We start from the raw sequence: 18,749 nt of genomic DNA on the forward strand, positions 1-18,749 counted from the left end.
TGTCTCCATAGTTAACACAACACCTTAAAAATGACTATTTTTTTTTTTATTTTTAGTTGACGTGAAATAATTGTACATATTTATGGGATACAGAATCTTTTGATACATATATACAAGGCATAATGTTCAAATCAGGGTAATTAGCATATCCATCACCTCAAACATTTATCATTTCTTTGTGTTGTCAAAATTCAAAATCCTCTATTCTAGCTTTTTGAAAATAAACATTAAATTGTTTACCATATTCTCCCTCCAGTGCTACAGAACACTATAACTTGTTCCTACCATCTAGTTGTAACTTTATATCCATTAACCAACCTCTTTTTCCTTCCCTCCCCCTACCCTTCTCAACCTCTAATAACCACAATTCTATTCTCTACCTCTATGAGCTCAATTTTTTTTTTTCTGGCTGTCACATGTGAGTGAGAATGTGCAGTATTTACCTTTCTGTGCCTGACTTATTTTACTTAACAGAATGTCCTCCAGGCTCATCATGCTGCCAGAAATGACTGGATTTCATTCTTTTTATGACTGAATAATATTCCATTAGGTATATATGCCACATTTTCTCTATCCATTCATCTGTTGATGGACATTTAGGTTGATTCCATTTCTTTGCTATTATGATTAGAGCTGTAACAAACATGGGTGGGTGAAGGTATCTCTTCCATATACTAATTCCCTTTCTTTTGGATAAATAGTAGTGGGATTGCTGGATCAAATGGTAGTTTCATTTTTAGTTTTTTGAGAAAACTCCATACTGTTTTTCATAATGGCTGTTCTAATTTCTGTTTCTACCAACAGTGTATAAGCGTTCCTTTTTCTTTACATCCTCACCAGCATTTGTTATTTTTTGTCTTTTTTGATAATAGCCATTCTAACAGGTTGTTCCTTCATTCTGTTGATTATTTCCTTTGCTGCACAGAAGCCTTTTAGTTTGATATAGTCCCATTTGTCTATTTTTGTTTTTGTTGCCTATGCTTTTGAAGCCCTACCCATAAAATCTTTGGCTAGACCAATGTCCCGAAGTATTTCCCCTATGTTTTCTTCTAGTAGTTTTATAGTTTCAGGTCTTACATTTAAGTCTTTAATTCATTTTGAGTTGATTTTTGTATATGGTGAGAGACAGGGGTCTAGTTTTATTTTCTGCATATAGAGAACAAGTTTTCCCTGCACCATTTATTGAAGATGGTGCCCTTTCCCAATGTATGTTTTTGGTGCCTTGGTAAAAATCAGTTGGTTATAAAGATGTGAGTTTATTTCTGGGTTATCTCTTCTGTTCCTTTGGTCTATAGGTCTGCTTTTATACCAATAGCATGCTGTTTTGGTTATTGCAGTTTTGTAGCATCTTTTGAAGTGAGGTAGTGTGATGTCTTCGGCTTTATTTTTTTTTTGCTCAGTATTGCCTTATCTACTCAGGGTCTTTTGTGGCTCCATACAAATTTTAAGATTGGTTTTTTGTTATTTCCATGAAGAATGTTATTGGCATTTTGATAGGGATTGCATTGAATCTGAATCTGCAGATTGCTTTTGGTAGTACAGTAGCCTTGAGAATATTAATTCTTCCAATCCAGGAGTATGGGATAAAAAAACTAACCATCTTTGAACTTAGTGGGTAAAAAAAAAAAAAGCTAGAGACATATTCAGCTTTTGTGATAGTGTGATTCCAAAAGATCCAATTTAGGGGATCCTTCATAAATGCTTAGAAATTATTAGACTTTCCTTCTTAGTCCACATATTCATAAGCAAGCAGTGTCAGATGAGGATTTCTGACAAGGTTGAGAAATTAGTGAACTTGGGTTCAATTTTCTTTTAAATCAGCAAATGTCTTACAGGGCCAATTGAATCTTTATGAGATGCTTATCATTCCATTGAGTGTCCTACTAATTCTCTTCAGGCAGATGCAAACTCAAGAAACTAGTGTTTGCTGTGTAACTCGTTCCCTCCTTTCATTTGCAGTCCTAGTTTTGATACCTGTCTAGGAAGCCAACTGGGAAGGCATTGCCATGTTGGACTTCAACAGCAGTAAACCAAGCAATGGCCTTAAGCCATTAATAACTAGGACCAATAGCCACATTAGTATTGATGGGCTCGTTTTGCTACCATATCTTAAAAGTTGCCCTTTCCTATTATAATTTTCTTAAGATAATGCAAGATAGGTGTTGTGAAAAGAGAAGGAGGCAGTATTGGGCAGGTAGAGACATCAACTTATGATGCAGACAGATGAAGTCCTGCCAGCCTAATGGGGAGTGATTGCTCATTCAAGCAGTTGTACAGAAAAGGCTAGATTTTTGCATCCCATCTTGTTTAGACATTGGGTGGGTACACTTTAAGAACAATGTAGCCTTCGCTACCATTGCCTTACTCAGTCATTGGCTGTGGCCTTACCTGAAAAAAGAGCAAGCTCACAATTCAGATATGAGGTAGGCCCTGAAGGAGTTAACAGCCGGAGGCTGCCAGCTAACCACATTCCTTGCAACTGGGCAGCAAAACCTTTCTTGAAGGGAGCTCTGAGTGGCACATCTCAGTTTTTGTCACATTGGTTTATTGTTACCAAATCACTCCTTAATCAATCAACATTTGTAGTAGTTGTTTCAGCTGTTTAATGCTGGATAATAAGCCACCTCATTTTAATAATCGTAAATCTCAATTTTAATAATTTCTTTTAAAAACATTTTATTTTGTACTGGAATTTGCATATCAAAAATTCAAAAAGAATCTAGCTGGCTGGCTCTTGCTTAGGTTTTTCCATGCGGCTGCAGTTGGATGTTGGTAAGGGCTGTAGTTATCTGAAAGCTCTAGTAGACTGGACATCCAAAATGGTTCACAAGTCATGGGCAGTTGAAGCTGGCTGTCAACCAGGAATTCACTAGTGCTATCTAACAGAGCACATACATGTGACCTCTTTATGAACTCTTCACAGTATGGTGACTGGGTTTGGAGTGTCTCCCCATGAGGAGACATTCCAAGAGACCAAGGAAGAAGGTGGAAGGTTTTTTCTGATCTAGTTTTGGAAGTCTTGCAGTATCCTTTAATTCCCTGATATTGATCAAGCAAACCACCTTTAAGAGAAGAATTAAATTCCACCTCTCAGTGGGAGAAGCAACAAAGATTTATTGTCAATTTTAATCTACCGTCCTTGTGTTTTATTAGAAAAAGGGCTTACTCTCATTACTATCATAATAGATATACTGTTAATTTTCTTTTTCATTCATGGTGCTTCACAAAAATAATCCCCATTTCTTCAATCATTACTCCTTTGACATGGTGTTGGTTTCCTGATTGCTTTATTTTTAATGTTTTTCAATTCATATCTACCTTAATCACATCAGAGTATTCTAAATGTGGACTGATCATCCCAGAGAAAAGCTGAGCTATCATTGTCTGTAGGTTCTAGAATGGTGGCTAAAGCCAGAGGAAGCACAGCTTTTGTGTAAGTGTTACTGTAGTATTCACTCATGCTGAGTTAATCTAGTCCATAAATGTTAATTAAATGTTCACTGTCAGCCAGGTGTGGTGGCTCATGCCTATAATTCTAGCACTCTGGGAGGCTGAGGCCAGAGGATCAGTTTAGGTCAGGAGTTTGAGACCCACCGGAGCAAGAGCAAGAGCAAGAGCAAGACCCCATCTCTACCAAAAATAGAAAAAATTGGCGAGTGTGGTGGTGGCACGCACCTGCAGTCCCAGCTACTTGGGATGCTGGGGCAGGAGGATCACTTGAGCACAGGAGTTTGAGGTTGCTGTGAGCTATGATGACTCCACTGCACTCTACCCTGGGCGATGGAGTGAGACTCTCAAAAAAAGAAAAAAAAATGTTCAATGCATACCAGAAACTGTAAGCACTTGGGCTGCAAAGATGAATAGAACTTGGTCATCCTCCTGAGGAATTCACAGTTTAGTGGTGAACTTTGTCATGCAAATAAGTAATTACTGCTCTGTGTTAAGAACTATAATAGGAAAATAAGGCTCTAAGTGAATACAAAAGAGAAAGTTTCTTATGCTGCCTGGAGAAAACAAGGAGGCTTCATTGTGCCTGTGGACACTTGAATTATGCCTTTAGAAATCCGTCAGGCAAAGAATTGGGAGAAAGAACAATTGAAGCAGGAGTAAGAGCACTTGAGGTATAATAAAGCAAGGCAAAAGTAACTTTATCTTAAGTAAAAATATATTATTTGTCAGTGGGATATTTGCAGAGGAGAGCTATGAGATAAGGTTGGAAAGGTAGAGAGGACCCAGCTCATCAGAAACTTGGATGGCATAGTCAGGAGTTGAGATTTTTATCCTCTAGGAAAAGGACATTGATGGGCATTAGTGGCAGCATTTTGGACTCTTCTGGACCAGAAAAAGACCAAAATTTAGGAATCTAGCTAAGAGACTAGTGCTGGAAAGAAGTGACGAGAATTTGAATTAAATAGCAGCAGCTATGAAGAGGAACAGCTTTGAGTAATAATGAGACAGAATCAGACTTGGAGTTTGGCTGAATGTGGAGTGGAAGAAGAAAGGAGGAGGACTCAAGGATGGCTCTCCATTTTTTGGTCTAAATAGTTGTATGGTGGTGCAATTTTCAAAGAAGGAAATACTGCAAGATCAGTTTTCAGGAGGTAGAGGGAAGGGACGTTATGATTCAGGTTGGAAAGTCTTAAATTTGAGGTGCTAATAAACTTGTAGGGGAAGATGTTGAGTGTGGATTTAGAAGTGAGGGTCTGAAGTTTAAGAGAGAGGTCGGGGCTAGAGTTCTAGATCTGCAAATCATCAAAGTATAGGTGGTAGTGGAAGCCATTGAAGAAGCTCAGTAGAAACTAAAGTCTGGAAGTTGGGGTTTATAAGGCTTCCACATATAAGAGACAGCTGAAACCCTGCGAGTACAGGACATTCCCACCATAGTCCCGCTGCCCCCCACCCCACCACCAGTACAGTGGGGGAAAGAGGTAGGGGTAGAAACCTGGAAAACACCACCATTTGTGGTGTGCACATGAGGAGAGCTGACCAAAGAGACCTGAGATGGAATTCTGAGAGCTAGGAAAATAACCACACAAGAAAGGGTGCCCAGGGAAGAAGGAAATTCAAGGAGAAAAGGAGTGAACAAGAGCGTCAAATGCTGCAGAGACATCAAATAAGCTTAGGACTGGAAAGTGCTTAATGAATTTTTCAATTAGGAGGTCATTGATGACTTTAATGAAACCCATTTGAGAAGAGTGGAGGGAGCAAATGAAGTTAACCCCTGAGTAGCTTCACAGCAGAGGAAAGCAAATACATTGGGTGGTAGCTAAAGGCAGTAATAAAATCAGGGGAGGGCTGTGTTTTTTGTTTTGCGTATTTATTTTGTTTTAAATGTTTGAAATATGTTTAGAAGCAGTGAAGATGGAGAGGTCCAAGATTCAGAAAGAGGAAAAATAATGAATAGAGAGGGTTTCCATGAAGCACAAATTAGTTAACAGCTGAGAATGAATAGGTTTTTATCCCGGAATCTTGTTTCTTTAGGTATTGCTGTTCTCTTAAGTTTCGTCTATGCCCCAAATCATCACCACCCAGTATTTGAGCATCAGATACTTTTAGACCAAAGTGTTTGGATTTTTGTTCTTGTAATCTCTATGAATTTTTTTTTTAAATTCAGTCTTTCATTCCAGATATATTATTGACTAGCATAGTAGATGATTTCCACATGTTACGTTCTGATAATTTGGAGATGTTGATGTACAATAAAATACACCTTTGATGTAGTGAAAATCATACTGAAGACAATATTAATACCAAGAATTTGTATTCATTAAAAGATGTCATAAAGAAAATTAAAAGTTAAGTCAATAAATACCCAGCAAAATTTATTTGCCACCTATGAATCTGATAAAAGATAAGTGTCCAGAATTTATTAATAACTACTTCAAGTCAATGAAAAGAAGAAAATGGAAAATAGAAGAAATACAGAAAAGACATAAATAGGTATTTCATATTATAGAAGAGAAAACACAAAGTATGAATAAATATATGAAAAGATGGTCAACCTTATTAAAGACTACAATATATTAATACCTGCTAGTAGTATATTTACTTGCTAAAAGGTTAACTACACCAGCCATTAATGACCCTGTGAGGAGTGAGAATTCCAAAACCCTGCTGATGAGCCTAGGAAATGAAAAACTACGTTGAAAACAATTTGTTATTATCTTAGAAAGTTGAACATGTATATTACCCTATGTTCCAGAAACTTCACTTATAAGCACTTATCCTAGAGAAACTTCATTAGCTTCAATAGAGATGAGTAAAATTAACCATAGAAATTTTACCTTATAGCAAAAAAAAAAAAAAAAAAAAATTTAAACAATGAAAATGAATGAATCTGTTACATGCAAAAATGTGGATGAATTTTGGAACATAACATTGAGTGAAAAAACAAGATTCTGATGAGATAAAATTTTTATTTAAAAATATATAATTTAGGTAAATATACCTAATGATAAATATAAAATCAGGAAAATCGTGACCTCTTTAGGGGATGCCTCAGGTTGAGGATTCAGTAGGCTAAGATTTAAGCTACATATATAAGAAGTCTTTATGTCATGGATGATGTCCTACTTCTAAAATTGGGTCTAGGTATTTCATTATTATGTGACTACCATGCTATATGTGTATGTATATATTATTTTATGCATATCAAATATTGAATAAAAAAATAAGCACTCACTGGACTTGGGAGAGCTCCATATTTTTATACAGGTTCTTTTGCTAATGTGTTCGTGGAACCTCAAACAAGTTACTTCTGAGCCTTAGTTACCCCATCTGTAATTTGAGAGATTGGATAATCTCCAAAGTGCTTTCTTGTCCCAAGAATCTATAGTCCCAGTATTCAAAGAACTAACACGTTATGTAAATCAAGGAACCTCCCCCAATTGGTGCTTTTCTTTCCATTACTTTTTTTTTTTAATTTACCATTTGGCTCTTTACCCAATTAGCTTTCAAATTACACATGTTGATATAGACTCAAAATATGGGGAAAGGGGCAAAGAATACTAATCTGTCAAGTTGTTCTGAATGAATGGAAAATCTAAATAAGGAAAGACAAGGTTGTATTCAACTATTTAAAACTATATTGTTTTATTCTCTGGGTCAAACAACTACTTGACCACAAACTTCCCACTTATTCCTTCCATATCCCTTTTAAAATTTTATAAACAACGTAAAAATAAGGAAAAGTTTGCATAAACACTGAACTCTAGGGAAAAAATGACATTCAAATGAGAAAAATCTCATAAATGTCTGCAGATATGTCACAGATCGACTCATAAGAAGAGAAAAGAACATGAGGCCAGCTTAAAAAACTTCTTTTCCACCCTAAGAAAGCAGTAATAGCAAGTGAAATAAAACAAAAGCCCTTGGGAAAATCCCACTAACATTCACCAACTAGGAGGGACAGGGGCAGGCTCTGGGGCACTCAAGATCAAACCACTTGGCGCTCTTTTCACCAATGCAAATCAATACAGTAGCAAATGATGACAGCACATGTATCATGCTTCCTATATGCCAGAGATGGTTCTAAGCTCCTCAGATACAATTAGCTTATTTAATCTTCACATTAGCCCCCTATTGATAGATACTATTGTCTCCATTTTATAGATGAAGAAACTGAGGTATAGAGAGTTAAGTTACTCTCCCCATGTTATAGTGAATGAGTGGCAGAAGCAGGATTTGAACCCAAGCTCTTTGCTTCCAGTATCTGATTCCTTAATTACCAAACTATATACCCCTCAACAGCAAAAGAAAGGAGCTGTATCCGGCATCTATTGCCACAATAATGCTGCATAACAAACCACTTCAAAACTCAGTGGCATATAATAGTAGGCATTTATTTAGCTTATGAGTTTGTAGGTTGGCTATTTAAACCACACTGGGCAGTTCTCCCGGTCTCAGCTGGGCTCACTTCATAGGTCTTGGAGTTGACCAGCTATTTTCTGTGGCACACACATCTGGGAGTTAGTTTGCTGTCACCTGGGTGACTCAGCTCTCCTCCATGAATCTCTCACATCCCTCCAGCAGGCTAACCTAGGCACATTCTCCTGGCAAAGGTAGAAGTATAAGAGCAGGTGTGAACACACGAGTGCCTCTGCTTGTAGTCATGGTGGCACACATCACCGCTGACCAAAAAAAGTCACTCTTCCTGTTTAGTGAAAGAAACTACAAGGGAAAGGGCAGATGTGCAAGGAGGTCTTGGAGAGGAATTGGGGCCTTTAACACCCCAATTCATTCAACACCACTAACTTACCACAATAGCTATGTTAAACAGTGCCCAAAGATGCTTCTGCTGCAGTGACAGGCTCTTCCCTGAAATGCCATGGGCAGCAGCTCCTGGAAGGAGGGAGGCCCAGCAATATGTCATCTGGAGCCAAGCCTGAAGACAACTGGATTCAGAAATGTGACCTCCAGAGAAGATTTTTCAGAGAGAGAGAGAGAGAAAGAGACAGAGAAGCAGCAACACAAAGGCAACTCCAACACCCTTCCACTCCTCCCCTCCTTAGGCTTACAGATGACCCAAGTGGGCATTTACATCAACCACTTAACATCTAAGAGCAGAACTTTGACAGCCACCATAGGGAAAGGAAGGGACCCTAAATAGGGCTACTTGAAAATTTTTTTCAGTTTCTAAGGGGGATTAGATTTACCACATGGCAATCTACAGAGCATTGCTTTTTGTTGATGGTTGTCTTGAGGCCGTTGAGAGAGCATGGGCTGCGGGAACAGTGTTCTGCGTATTGGTGCACAGCTGGCTGCTCATGTCCGAATCTTGCAATTCCATTTTGATTTTCACCCATTTACTGCAAAAACACTCATGGAGCAGCTACCATGTACCAGGCTCTGGAAACATACCTGCTGTGCTGTGCTTGCAATCCCTGGGGACCTCTTAGTCTGGCACACTAACTTTTCACTGGCTCCCAGGTGAAAGGATGTATCTTCCAGTCCCAGGGTGCTTCTTGGAATATCTGTGGAAATGAAAATGGCCTGGTTATTGCTGTTTTGTCTCCTAAGACTCCTTAGTCTCCAAACATGCTTAATGACTATAACCTTCTCTTAAATATATACAATTAAATACATTTTTTTTCTGATTCCCAGGGAATAGAGTTCCTATTCTCTTTCATAGAAAATAAAGGAGACTGTCTAGGAAGTGGGTGGCCTAAGCCTGGCATAGTTCATATAGCAATACTAACAGTTATTCAGGATCTATGTCTGGATTCAGTAGAGGCTGAGGATGCAAGGTGTCAGGTGAGTAGCTCAGACCAGCACCCTGACTGCACACCTTAGTTATGACAGTTCTGACATCAAGGATGTCAGGAAAATGTGAAGACACCATTGAAGTGATCTTCACACACCAAGTTTCCTATGCTCTGCTGGCCATGGCAAGAGGTCAAAAGGCAGAAACAGCACTTAAAAATGAAAAGGATGAACAGTATTAATTAACTAACAGTATTAACTGTGATGAACAATATTAACTACTTAAGAATATCACTTCCTGAACCTTTCTAGCTCAACATGCTTGGCCTAAGTCAAATGCTCTAAATGTATCTTATAATGCAATTTCACATATTTCATTGAATAAATTTCCACCAACAAGGCCATTCTCAGGCGTAAGAACCCTAGTATAACGGCAGAGTATTTCGAGTGCCAAATGATACAGATTACGCATTGTGCCATGTTCAGAAAGTTTTAAAGGGGAACAATCAATTAAAAAAAATCAATCCTAGAGGATAAAAGTGAGAAAAGGAGGCTTAGAATACTTTTCAGAACCTCCATTCAAGCATGGACATCCACAGAGTGACAGTTTTCATAAGAATCAGGAGATTACTGGCTCTGAGAGCATTTCCTGTATAGCATGTATTAGAATAATTGTTTCTCTAATTCAAATCTCTAAGAAGCTTAATGCCTGTTCTTATCTTATTTCAATTTAGAGAGAACACAACAAAAATGCTCTATCTGCTCTGTGTCTGCTTCTCCAAGTGAAACTGTGCAAATAACTCCAAGCTCTGAGCTTGTGTGGTTGGCCAAATAGCTGCATTCTGTCCAAATACAAAAAGGTAAAGAAGGCATCTCCCAGGTCAGAACCCAAATTGAAAGGTGGTCTTAAGATTGTTAGAAAAGTATAATAACATCTTCCTAACAACTTAACCCAAGACTAGAGGTTAAAAAAGAAAACGAACAAACAAAAACCTTTGCTCTATTCTATTCAGTGCTCTCTCTGAATTTAGTAGAATCACCACAATTGTACCAATTTCCATGACAAACTCCATGGGATGCCACCAACACTGTCAGGTGACAGATTTGAGGTCTTATGATCTTAGTTGTGGCAAGAAGTAGCCATCTTCACCAAAGCTATCTGGCTTCCTCCAAAATTAAAATAAACCGTTGATGAACAAATATCTAACAATACCCCATGCTAGATTGCCTCTTGTTTGCCTCTCCTCTCAAAAAGGTACTTTGGAACCAGAGTTGTCTTTTCTTTTTTTTTTTGGTCTCTATCATTTTTATTCAAGAGAATTTTAAGGTCTTTCAGAAGTTACATGTTTTATTTATTTTTTATAGATTTAGGGGGTACAAGTGCAGTTTTATTATGTGGATATAGTGCATAGTTGTGAAATCTGGGCTTATAGTGTAACCATCACCTGTATTGTACCCATTAAGTAATTTTTCATCCAACACCCCCCTTCCATACCCCACCCTCTTACCCTTCTGAGTCTCCAGTGTTTGTTATTCCACACTCTATGTCCATGTGTTCCCAATGTTTTAGCTCCCACTTATAAGTGATAACATGTGGTGTTTGACTTTCTGTGTCTGAGTTATTTCACTTAAGATAATGGCCCCCAGTTCCATCCATGTTGCTGCAAAAGACATGATTTCATTCCTCTTAATGGCTGAGAGTATTCTATGGGGTGTGTGTGTGTGTGTGTGTGTGTGTAGATATATATGTATTTTCTTTATCCACCAATGGACACTTAGCTTGATTCCATATCTTTGCTATTGTGAATAGTGATGCAATGAATATATGAGTGCAGGTGTCTTTTGATATACAGATTTCCTTTCCTTTGGGTAGATACCCGGTAGTAGGATTGCTGGATCAAACAGTAGTTCTTCTATTAATTCTTTGAGAAATACCCATACTGTTTTCTATAGAGTTTGTATTAAGTTACATTGCCACCAATGGTGTATAGGTGTCCCTTTTCTCTGCAACCTCACCAACATCTGTCATTTTTTGACTTTTTAAATAATTGCCATTCTGACTGGTGTAAGATGGTGTCCCACTGGGCTTTTAATTTGCATTTCTCTGATAATTAGTCATGTTGAACATTTTTTTCATATGCTTGTTGGCCATTTGTATGACTTACCTTGGAAAATGTCTGTTCATGTCCTTTGCCCGCTTTTTAAAGGGGTTGGTTTTTTTATTGTTGTCATTGAGTTCAGTTCTTTATAGATTCTGGATATTAGTCCTTTGTTGGATGCATAGTTTGCAAATATCTTCTCCCATTCTGTAGCCTGAGTTTTCTTTTTTAATGACCTTGAGGGTAATTTAAATGAGCACAGGAATCATTCAAGCATGTATTTAAAAACCTATGATAGTCTATTCCATTTCAGAACCTACTTTATATATCTGAAAAGGTGTTATCACAAGTGGTACCCAATTCTAAACAGGGATAGCCCAATTCTAAACAATTGGTAATGACTGGAGTACTGTGTGGAAAAGATCAACAGGAGAGAGTCCTAGGAATTGTTAGTGCATCTGTCATAATCATGGGTGGAGGAGGGGGACACATGACATGTCATTTCTAGTTCTGTTGAATCCATATGACTTTTTTTTTTTTCTCAGATTGTCTCAATTGTTTGAAAGCATAGAGGAAAAGGAAGCCTGGTTGGATGTGGAGGTGGGTTTGGGTCTTCCACATTTTATAACACTTGTGTCGTTCTCCCATAAGATTATCAGGTGTTTGTTATAAAATGGTGCAGGCATTTCTGAGCTACAAATATCCAACATAGGAGCACTAGGAGAAGTAGACAGCTGGCCCCTTCTGCTCTGGAGATGGAGGAGAAGATGCACCTCCTGGAGTCTCAAAAAGCAAGAAAGTGTTTTGAAACTGCCAGATAAGAAGAGATCTGGCACAGCCAATAGGCATAGCTGCATTTGAGAATGTACATTTTCTGGAAATGACTGCTTTTCTTGCTATCCATGGTTGTCCACACATAGTACAATAGTAGGTGCTCGACAAATATTTTCTGTGGTAAGGGTTGAATCCATGTGGCTTACTGCTAGATTGCTACAACTTAGGAAACATATTTCATCTCAAATGCTTCTTAAAGATTACATTCCTACCCAAAAGCTTATTATTATTTTCATTCACAGAGCAACACAGAAGAGCTCTCCCTTCCGCCCTTCTCAATACTGCCCTACCAGTCTCCTTCAAAGAACATTGGGACTAATTCTGCCATGCTCCTTGTTCCTATTTGTATGCACCACAGTCAGAAATCAAGGACTCCAGACCCTCTTGAGCCCACACAGCTCTGTGCATCTCTAATTGATCCCATCTCCCTCCCTGCTCAAAGAGCACCTTCCTGTGCCCAAAGTCTCAGCTGCCCTATGAGCTCCAAAACTCACCTGTCATCCCTAAGTCCCTTATCTTCTTAACCTCGTCTGAACAGTCCCTTCTCCTTCTTACTATGAATTTGGCTCTTATTTTCCTTACCTCTTGTGCTGCTGGACTCAGAGACAGGCTACGTGTTGTCCTAGCTCCTCAGTGCTTCTTCCAGACTATTGTCCCACTCTCCTCCTTAGATCACTCCACTTGGATACTCTGGCCATCAGTCAATACCACTCACTCTACCTCATTGGTGCAGTTACACAAAGTTCTAGACCACTGTCTCCCCTGTTCTTTGGAGATTCTAGTCCTAGCTCTGACTATGACTCACTGACACTTTCTCTCCAACTCTCCTCTTGTCATCACCTTCTTCAGTCTCATCTCCTGAACTCCTCTTTATTCTTTGTATGTTCACTAATTAGGGGATCACACACTCTGATGACTCCCAAAATGGATCTCTAGCCCAGAAGTTTCTTCAACTCCTATATCCAACTGCCTCCTTGACATCTCACTTGGATGTCTAATATACACTTTAAGGTGCCTATGTCCAAAATTAAACCCTAGCCCCTAAATCTGCTTTTTTTTTTTTTTTTTTTTTTACAGCCTCTCCCATGTGGACAGAGACTTATTTTGTATACTGCTATTTCCCTAATGCCTGGCATATAGTAGGAGCTCAAGAAAAGTTTAATAAATGAATTATCTTCACAAAAACAGTTGAAAACTAAACCATTACAAAAGAGACTATTTTACTTCTGCTCTGTTGTGAGAGAGCTAACTGGGATTTTGTGAGCTTGACTCTGGAAATGCAATAGCACAGCAGTAGTGGAGGTGTTCTGAGTACCTCGTAGCTGACCTGTAAACAAACCTTTGTACCAAATCTGATTTCTCTGCCCAGGCTCTCTGCTTCAGTCTCATACAAATTAACACTAGCGTCACCCTCTTCAATGACAGGTCTGATCCTGCCACCCCTGCTCAAAATCCTTTGGTGGTTTCCTTTGAAGTATATAATAAAATTTAACATCTTCCACCTGGCAGCCAAAGCTCTCCTTTTCTGAGTTTCCACCTACTTCTTCTCTTGGTTCATCCTGGGACAGGGCCTTTGATATGAGCAACATAGTAACACTAAAGGTGAATCTGGTCCCTGAACACACTAGTGTTAAGGAGTCCTGATTAACTGGAAATGACAGAAATGAGATTGGCTTAGCAAGGAAGGGAATGTGTTGGCTCATACAGTTATAAATATCTCTCTGTACTAACAGAGGAAAATGGTTGGTCACAGTGTATTGTTAAGAGAGAAGCCATAGAACAGCATCTATGGTGTGATTCTATTCTATATATTTTTAAAATGACCTATGGTTGAAAGTGTTTATGTGCCTAGGGAAGAAAAAAGTCTGGAAGACTCAATATTCACCAAATGTTAATAAATTATTAACCTTTGTGAGTAAATTTCTGATGGTGTATTTTCTAATTTATATACATATACATTAGAATATTTTATAATAAAAAAGATTTAAACTTATGCTTGGTTCATGGTACCACCCTGCTAATACGAGGCTACCATATGCTGTTCAGTGTGTAGCCACATGTGGCTATTTAGTAATAAATTGAAATAAATTGAAATAAAATTAAAAATTCCATTTCTCAGTTGCACTAGCCACATTTCAAGTGCTCAATAGCCACCTGTAGTTAGTCGCCGCCACATTAAGCAGGCAGGTATAGAACATTTCCATCAATGCAAAGCATTATTGCTACAATGTTAAACACCTGTCGAGCTGGATGTTCACCTGATTGCTTTCTCTAGGATAATTGGCTTTGTTTAGATGCAGCCAGAGTGAAGCAGGTGCAGGCCTGAGCACCTGTGAGCTGCCAGGAGTTTGAGTGAAGTGCCAATCTGTGTTCACTTATGCAGGATTTTCTAATGTGTTTGGGAAAGACACTATCATAGAGCCAACCTACTGAGTAATTTTAAAAGGAAATAAGAAAAATCCTTACCCAGTAATTTTCAAAAGAAAATGAGAACATTTAAGTCTTTTGCAATGTTGGGATTTACCTGTTTTAATTTGAAAGAAAAACAAAACTATTTGAAGAGAATGTTTTTCCTTTTCTTCTTATTTGTGTAATTCCCAAGTAATTTAGCAATGTGTATGGAGAAAGAAGAATCATATTCCTTCCCTCCAGGGAAGTTAAAACGGTATCACAAGTACCTCTGTTTAAAACTCTCCGAAAACAAACATAGGAAACTCTACCTTGTTCCTTTAGTTTTCTTTTTTGGTTGGAATCTTTAACGTTTTGCTCTACATGGCACTCAGAAAATTCAGTGTTAATTTTATGTTTTCATTTTTATGTGGAGTCACAAAATCATTTTTCAGTGCATTTTATTCTAAACCTCTAATTTCAAAGCTCATGATGAGAAAAGAATTCTTATAGTAAATAACAAAAACTAATTTTTAAAATTTGAGATAAATGCAATTTTAATATTTAAATAGAGATGTTATATTTCTGATCTCCTTTTAAAATCATGAAACAGTGGATCCATGAAAATATTCCTTATTTTTAGAGCAACATTAATTATATTCATATCTGTAATAATTACAGTGAAGGGCAGAAACTCATTTCATGGTTGCGCACTTTTGTACAAGAGTTACAGCAATCAGATGTGTTGAGTACTTTTTTAATAAAAGATTAAGAATGCTATACATGCAGCATAATCCTTATTTTCTACTCTTTCTCTGTCAACAAGTCAGATTTGTTACAACAAATTGAGAAAGGCAGTATTTTGAGTCAATTATCAGTCTTTCATTCAACACAGATACCGGCTAAGTCTGTAGGATGCTAAACATTCATTCATTGGCTCTATTTAACGCAACCTGGTAGATCCAAAGACTAATCATATTACTCAGTGTGTGGTAGAGTCATTTGATTATTTGTCCTCAACATCACCTATCCTGACTGTAATGTGCTTATTGTATGTCCTTAAATGTGTGTATGGCCTGCAAAGTATATAGCATTTTCAGTATGTGCTTTTAGTTTAGATAAAGATCACTGTACTACAGATCTTTTTCTGTTTCTTTTCTGTTGTTCACTGGATGCTTTTAAGCTTTACTCAGTGGAGCACAGTGATTAAAAGTGAAAAATCAAGACCATACTACATGGGGTGAATGCTGACTCTTCCATTTATATGCAGTGTGACCATAGGCTAATGATTGAATCCTGATTCTCATGTTCTTCATCTGTAAAATAGAGTTACTAATATTCACTTTTGGAGTTGTAAGAATTGAATGAATTGATCTACACAAAGCACTTAGAAAAGTACTTGACATTGAATAAGAGCCAGATATGTGCTTACTATTTTATGAAAATCTAATAATTTATTTCTGACAATTATTTAATATTGCATCATATACCTCATTTTACTTTATGTGATCTTCAACATTTTTTTCTTTTCTTTTTTCACTAAACGGGACACTTATTTACATCTTCATGTATTTAATTGCATAGGCCTATGGAATGTAAACCCCCAAGTGAGGTTATTGAGTTACAGGGGACATGCACGCCTCATTTCTCCAGGCATTGCCAGATTGCATGCAAAAAGTCTGTACCAACTTAAACTCTCTTGGCAGTTCATGATGTTTCCATTTTCCTATATTCTCATCAATACTTGTTATTATCTAACTTTCACATTTTTGCTAATTTGATGGACATAAATATTAGTAACATGTCACTATTGTTTTGATTTGCATTTCGGAGCTCATGTATATGAATGTCAGTCATTGGGATTTCCTTCCATAAAACTTTGTCAGGTTCAAAATAGTACACATGTGTTTTACATAATAATTTATAGAAACTCAAGAGTTTAATTTTTAAAATATTATGTAGGTACTTGCTCTTATACTTTCATAGAATGTTGTGATCACATAAAACCATACCTAGATAAGCCTTGAAGAAATATTCCTGAGTCTTTTAGAGATATAGATAGTGATGCTGAGGAAGTTCCCCTTTCTAAGCAAGTACTATCTTGTTTTAATAGTCACAATTCAGTGTTGTAGATGTTATTATTCTCATTTTATATATGAGGAAGCTGATTCAGAAAGATTTTGTACATTGCCTAAAAGCTACATGGGCAATAAATGGTCCAGCTAGCACTACATCAGGGTCTCTAAGCTCTGAAGGCCATACATTTCCATTACACCAAAACAACCAGCTCAAACATCGCTGCCGACACAACTCCTTCTCTGTCTCAGTTAATATTCTTTCTTTGATGTCATCAAAATATCTGCCCATACTTCCTTCCATCCATTCATCTGCCCAATCATGACAACTAACCAACTGTGTTAAAACACTGACCATGTGGCCACATGCTCATACCCTTGAAAAACAAGAGCTCCTTCATTTTTATATTTCTGCCAGCCAAGCTGAGGGTTTTTGGCACATAGTTGGTGTTTAGAAGTAGTTTGCCGACTTCTAATGCTTCTTGTGAGAGCCCTCAAGTCAGTACCCAAATCAACTTTGTTTTAACAAAGGACATAGCAGAGCTGTAAAGTTTTAGACTACAAGGATCCTAGATGGATTCCATCTGCTCCCTTTCTTCCTTACCTACCTCTAAGTAAGTAAAGGAGTAAAACGCACATCAAGTCATCTAGGACCTTCTTTCCACAGCCTTCTCTTTGCTTATTCTCTCGTCACTATCACTGTTGAACTCTGTCCTTTCCTTGCTCTGAGGCCCGAGGCCACCCTAGGGAAGGCTGAGCCTCCCAAGCCTCTTACTCCTCTGGCCTCTGCAATTATTGACTATCAGAGCCCTACTGTAAGACTTTATATTTATCCCTAAGGAATAGTCCCAAATGTCAGAATCATTTTGAATTTTTATACTGCTTTCTCTGGTATTAGCTATGCTTGCCAGTTTTATGTTACTATACATTTAGCATGTATAGTATCCATGCCACTGAATTTTTTAAAACTCCCTGATCAAAGAGAAAATTTTGTGGCCCAATTTAGTTTAACTTATACCCAATATTTATCCTTTCCTTGATGTAGTTGTAAATCTACCTAACAATATTATTATATACTCTGTTTCTCCATATTATCCACAAACAACATGATACTGGAGGAAGGAAATGCTAAATAAAGACAAAGATGTAGTATTTGCATTTGTTAAGAAGTGACCAAGTAGGAAGGTGTAGGCAGCCAGAGAGGTAGACCTATGTTATATATTTTACACTAACTGAGGAGCAATGCCTGATGGGATTTTCTGGCTTGGACTCTATTCAGATGGCAGGCTTCTTTTCTCCATTATAAAAAAATATGGGCAGGACAAAGCCCAGCATATTCAATGCAGAGAAAATTGCTTGGTTTACCTTAAATAGTGATGCCTTAGTTTGGGCTGCTGTAACAAATTAAAATTGACTGAGTGGTTTAAACAAAAAACATTTATTTCTCACCAGAGACTGTGAAGTGCAAGATCGCGGTACCAGCAGATTCAGTGTCTGGCCCTCTTCTGGTTTTCAGACAGCTGCCTTTTTGCTGTTACCTCACTGAGGCTGAGTGAAACATCACCTCTCTCATGTCTCTTCTTATAAGGATGCTAATTCCATACCTGAGAGTTCCACCCTCATGACCTAATTGTCTCCCAAGAGCCCCCACCTCCAAATACCATCACACTGAGTATTTAGGCTTCAATATATGAATTTTGGAAAAACACAAACATTCAGTGCATGGAAAGCAATCTCTGAAGGTTTTGGAGGAGTATAAAGATATAATCATAGCTATACCTTAGGATGGTAACTCTTCAGCAGCAGGGCGAATGATGGCATGGAGGGGTTGAGATCCCAAAGGCAGCAAGAGCAGGTAGGACAGATTTTCAATAATGTAGGTAAGAGACTATGGAAGCTTGAATAAGGCAACGGTAGTGGGTACGAGAAAGATTCATATGAGGGGCACTGCAGTAAGACTTGGCAGCTGACCAGGTACAGCATGAGGAGGAGTGAGAAAGCTGGGGGAGGAAGGGGTCTAAGATGACATGGAGAGTTCTAGCCTGGAGACTGGAGGATATTGGTTGGATTTACTAGGATAGGAGTCTCAGAAGAAATTGCAGCTTGAAGGAGCAAACATGCTGGATTCCAGTTAGACTTGTGGTTTTGCAGT

The 18,749-nt window shown here is 37.9% G+C and overlaps 1 protein-coding gene and 1 long non-coding RNA gene across 3 annotated transcripts in view; one reads left to right on the plus strand and one right to left on the minus strand.

The window, feature by feature from the left end:
* The window catches only part of PLPPR1 (phospholipid phosphatase related 1), a 256,436-nt gene that overhangs the window by 182,092 nt on the left and 55,595 nt on the right, over positions 1-18,749 (plus strand). The window lies entirely within an intron of this gene.
* The window catches only part of LOC138388440 (uncharacterized), an 81,475-nt gene that overhangs the window by 2,012 nt on the left and 60,714 nt on the right, over positions 1-18,749 (minus strand). The window contains exons 2-4 of the long non-coding RNA XR_011234124.1: positions 11,367-11,536; positions 8,860-8,972; positions 3,676-3,793 (exon numbers count right to left, since the gene is read on the minus strand). This is a non-coding gene — a long non-coding RNA (uncharacterized lncRNA). The remainder of the gene's footprint in view (positions 1-3,675; positions 3,794-8,859; positions 8,973-11,366; positions 11,537-18,749) is intronic.

The sequence above is a fragment of the Eulemur rufifrons genome, chromosome 7, assembly GCF_041146395.1.
Source record: "Eulemur rufifrons isolate Redbay chromosome 7, OSU_ERuf_1, whole genome shotgun sequence".
NCBI classification, from domain to species: Eukaryota; Metazoa; Chordata; class Mammalia; order Primates; family Lemuridae; genus Eulemur; species Eulemur rufifrons.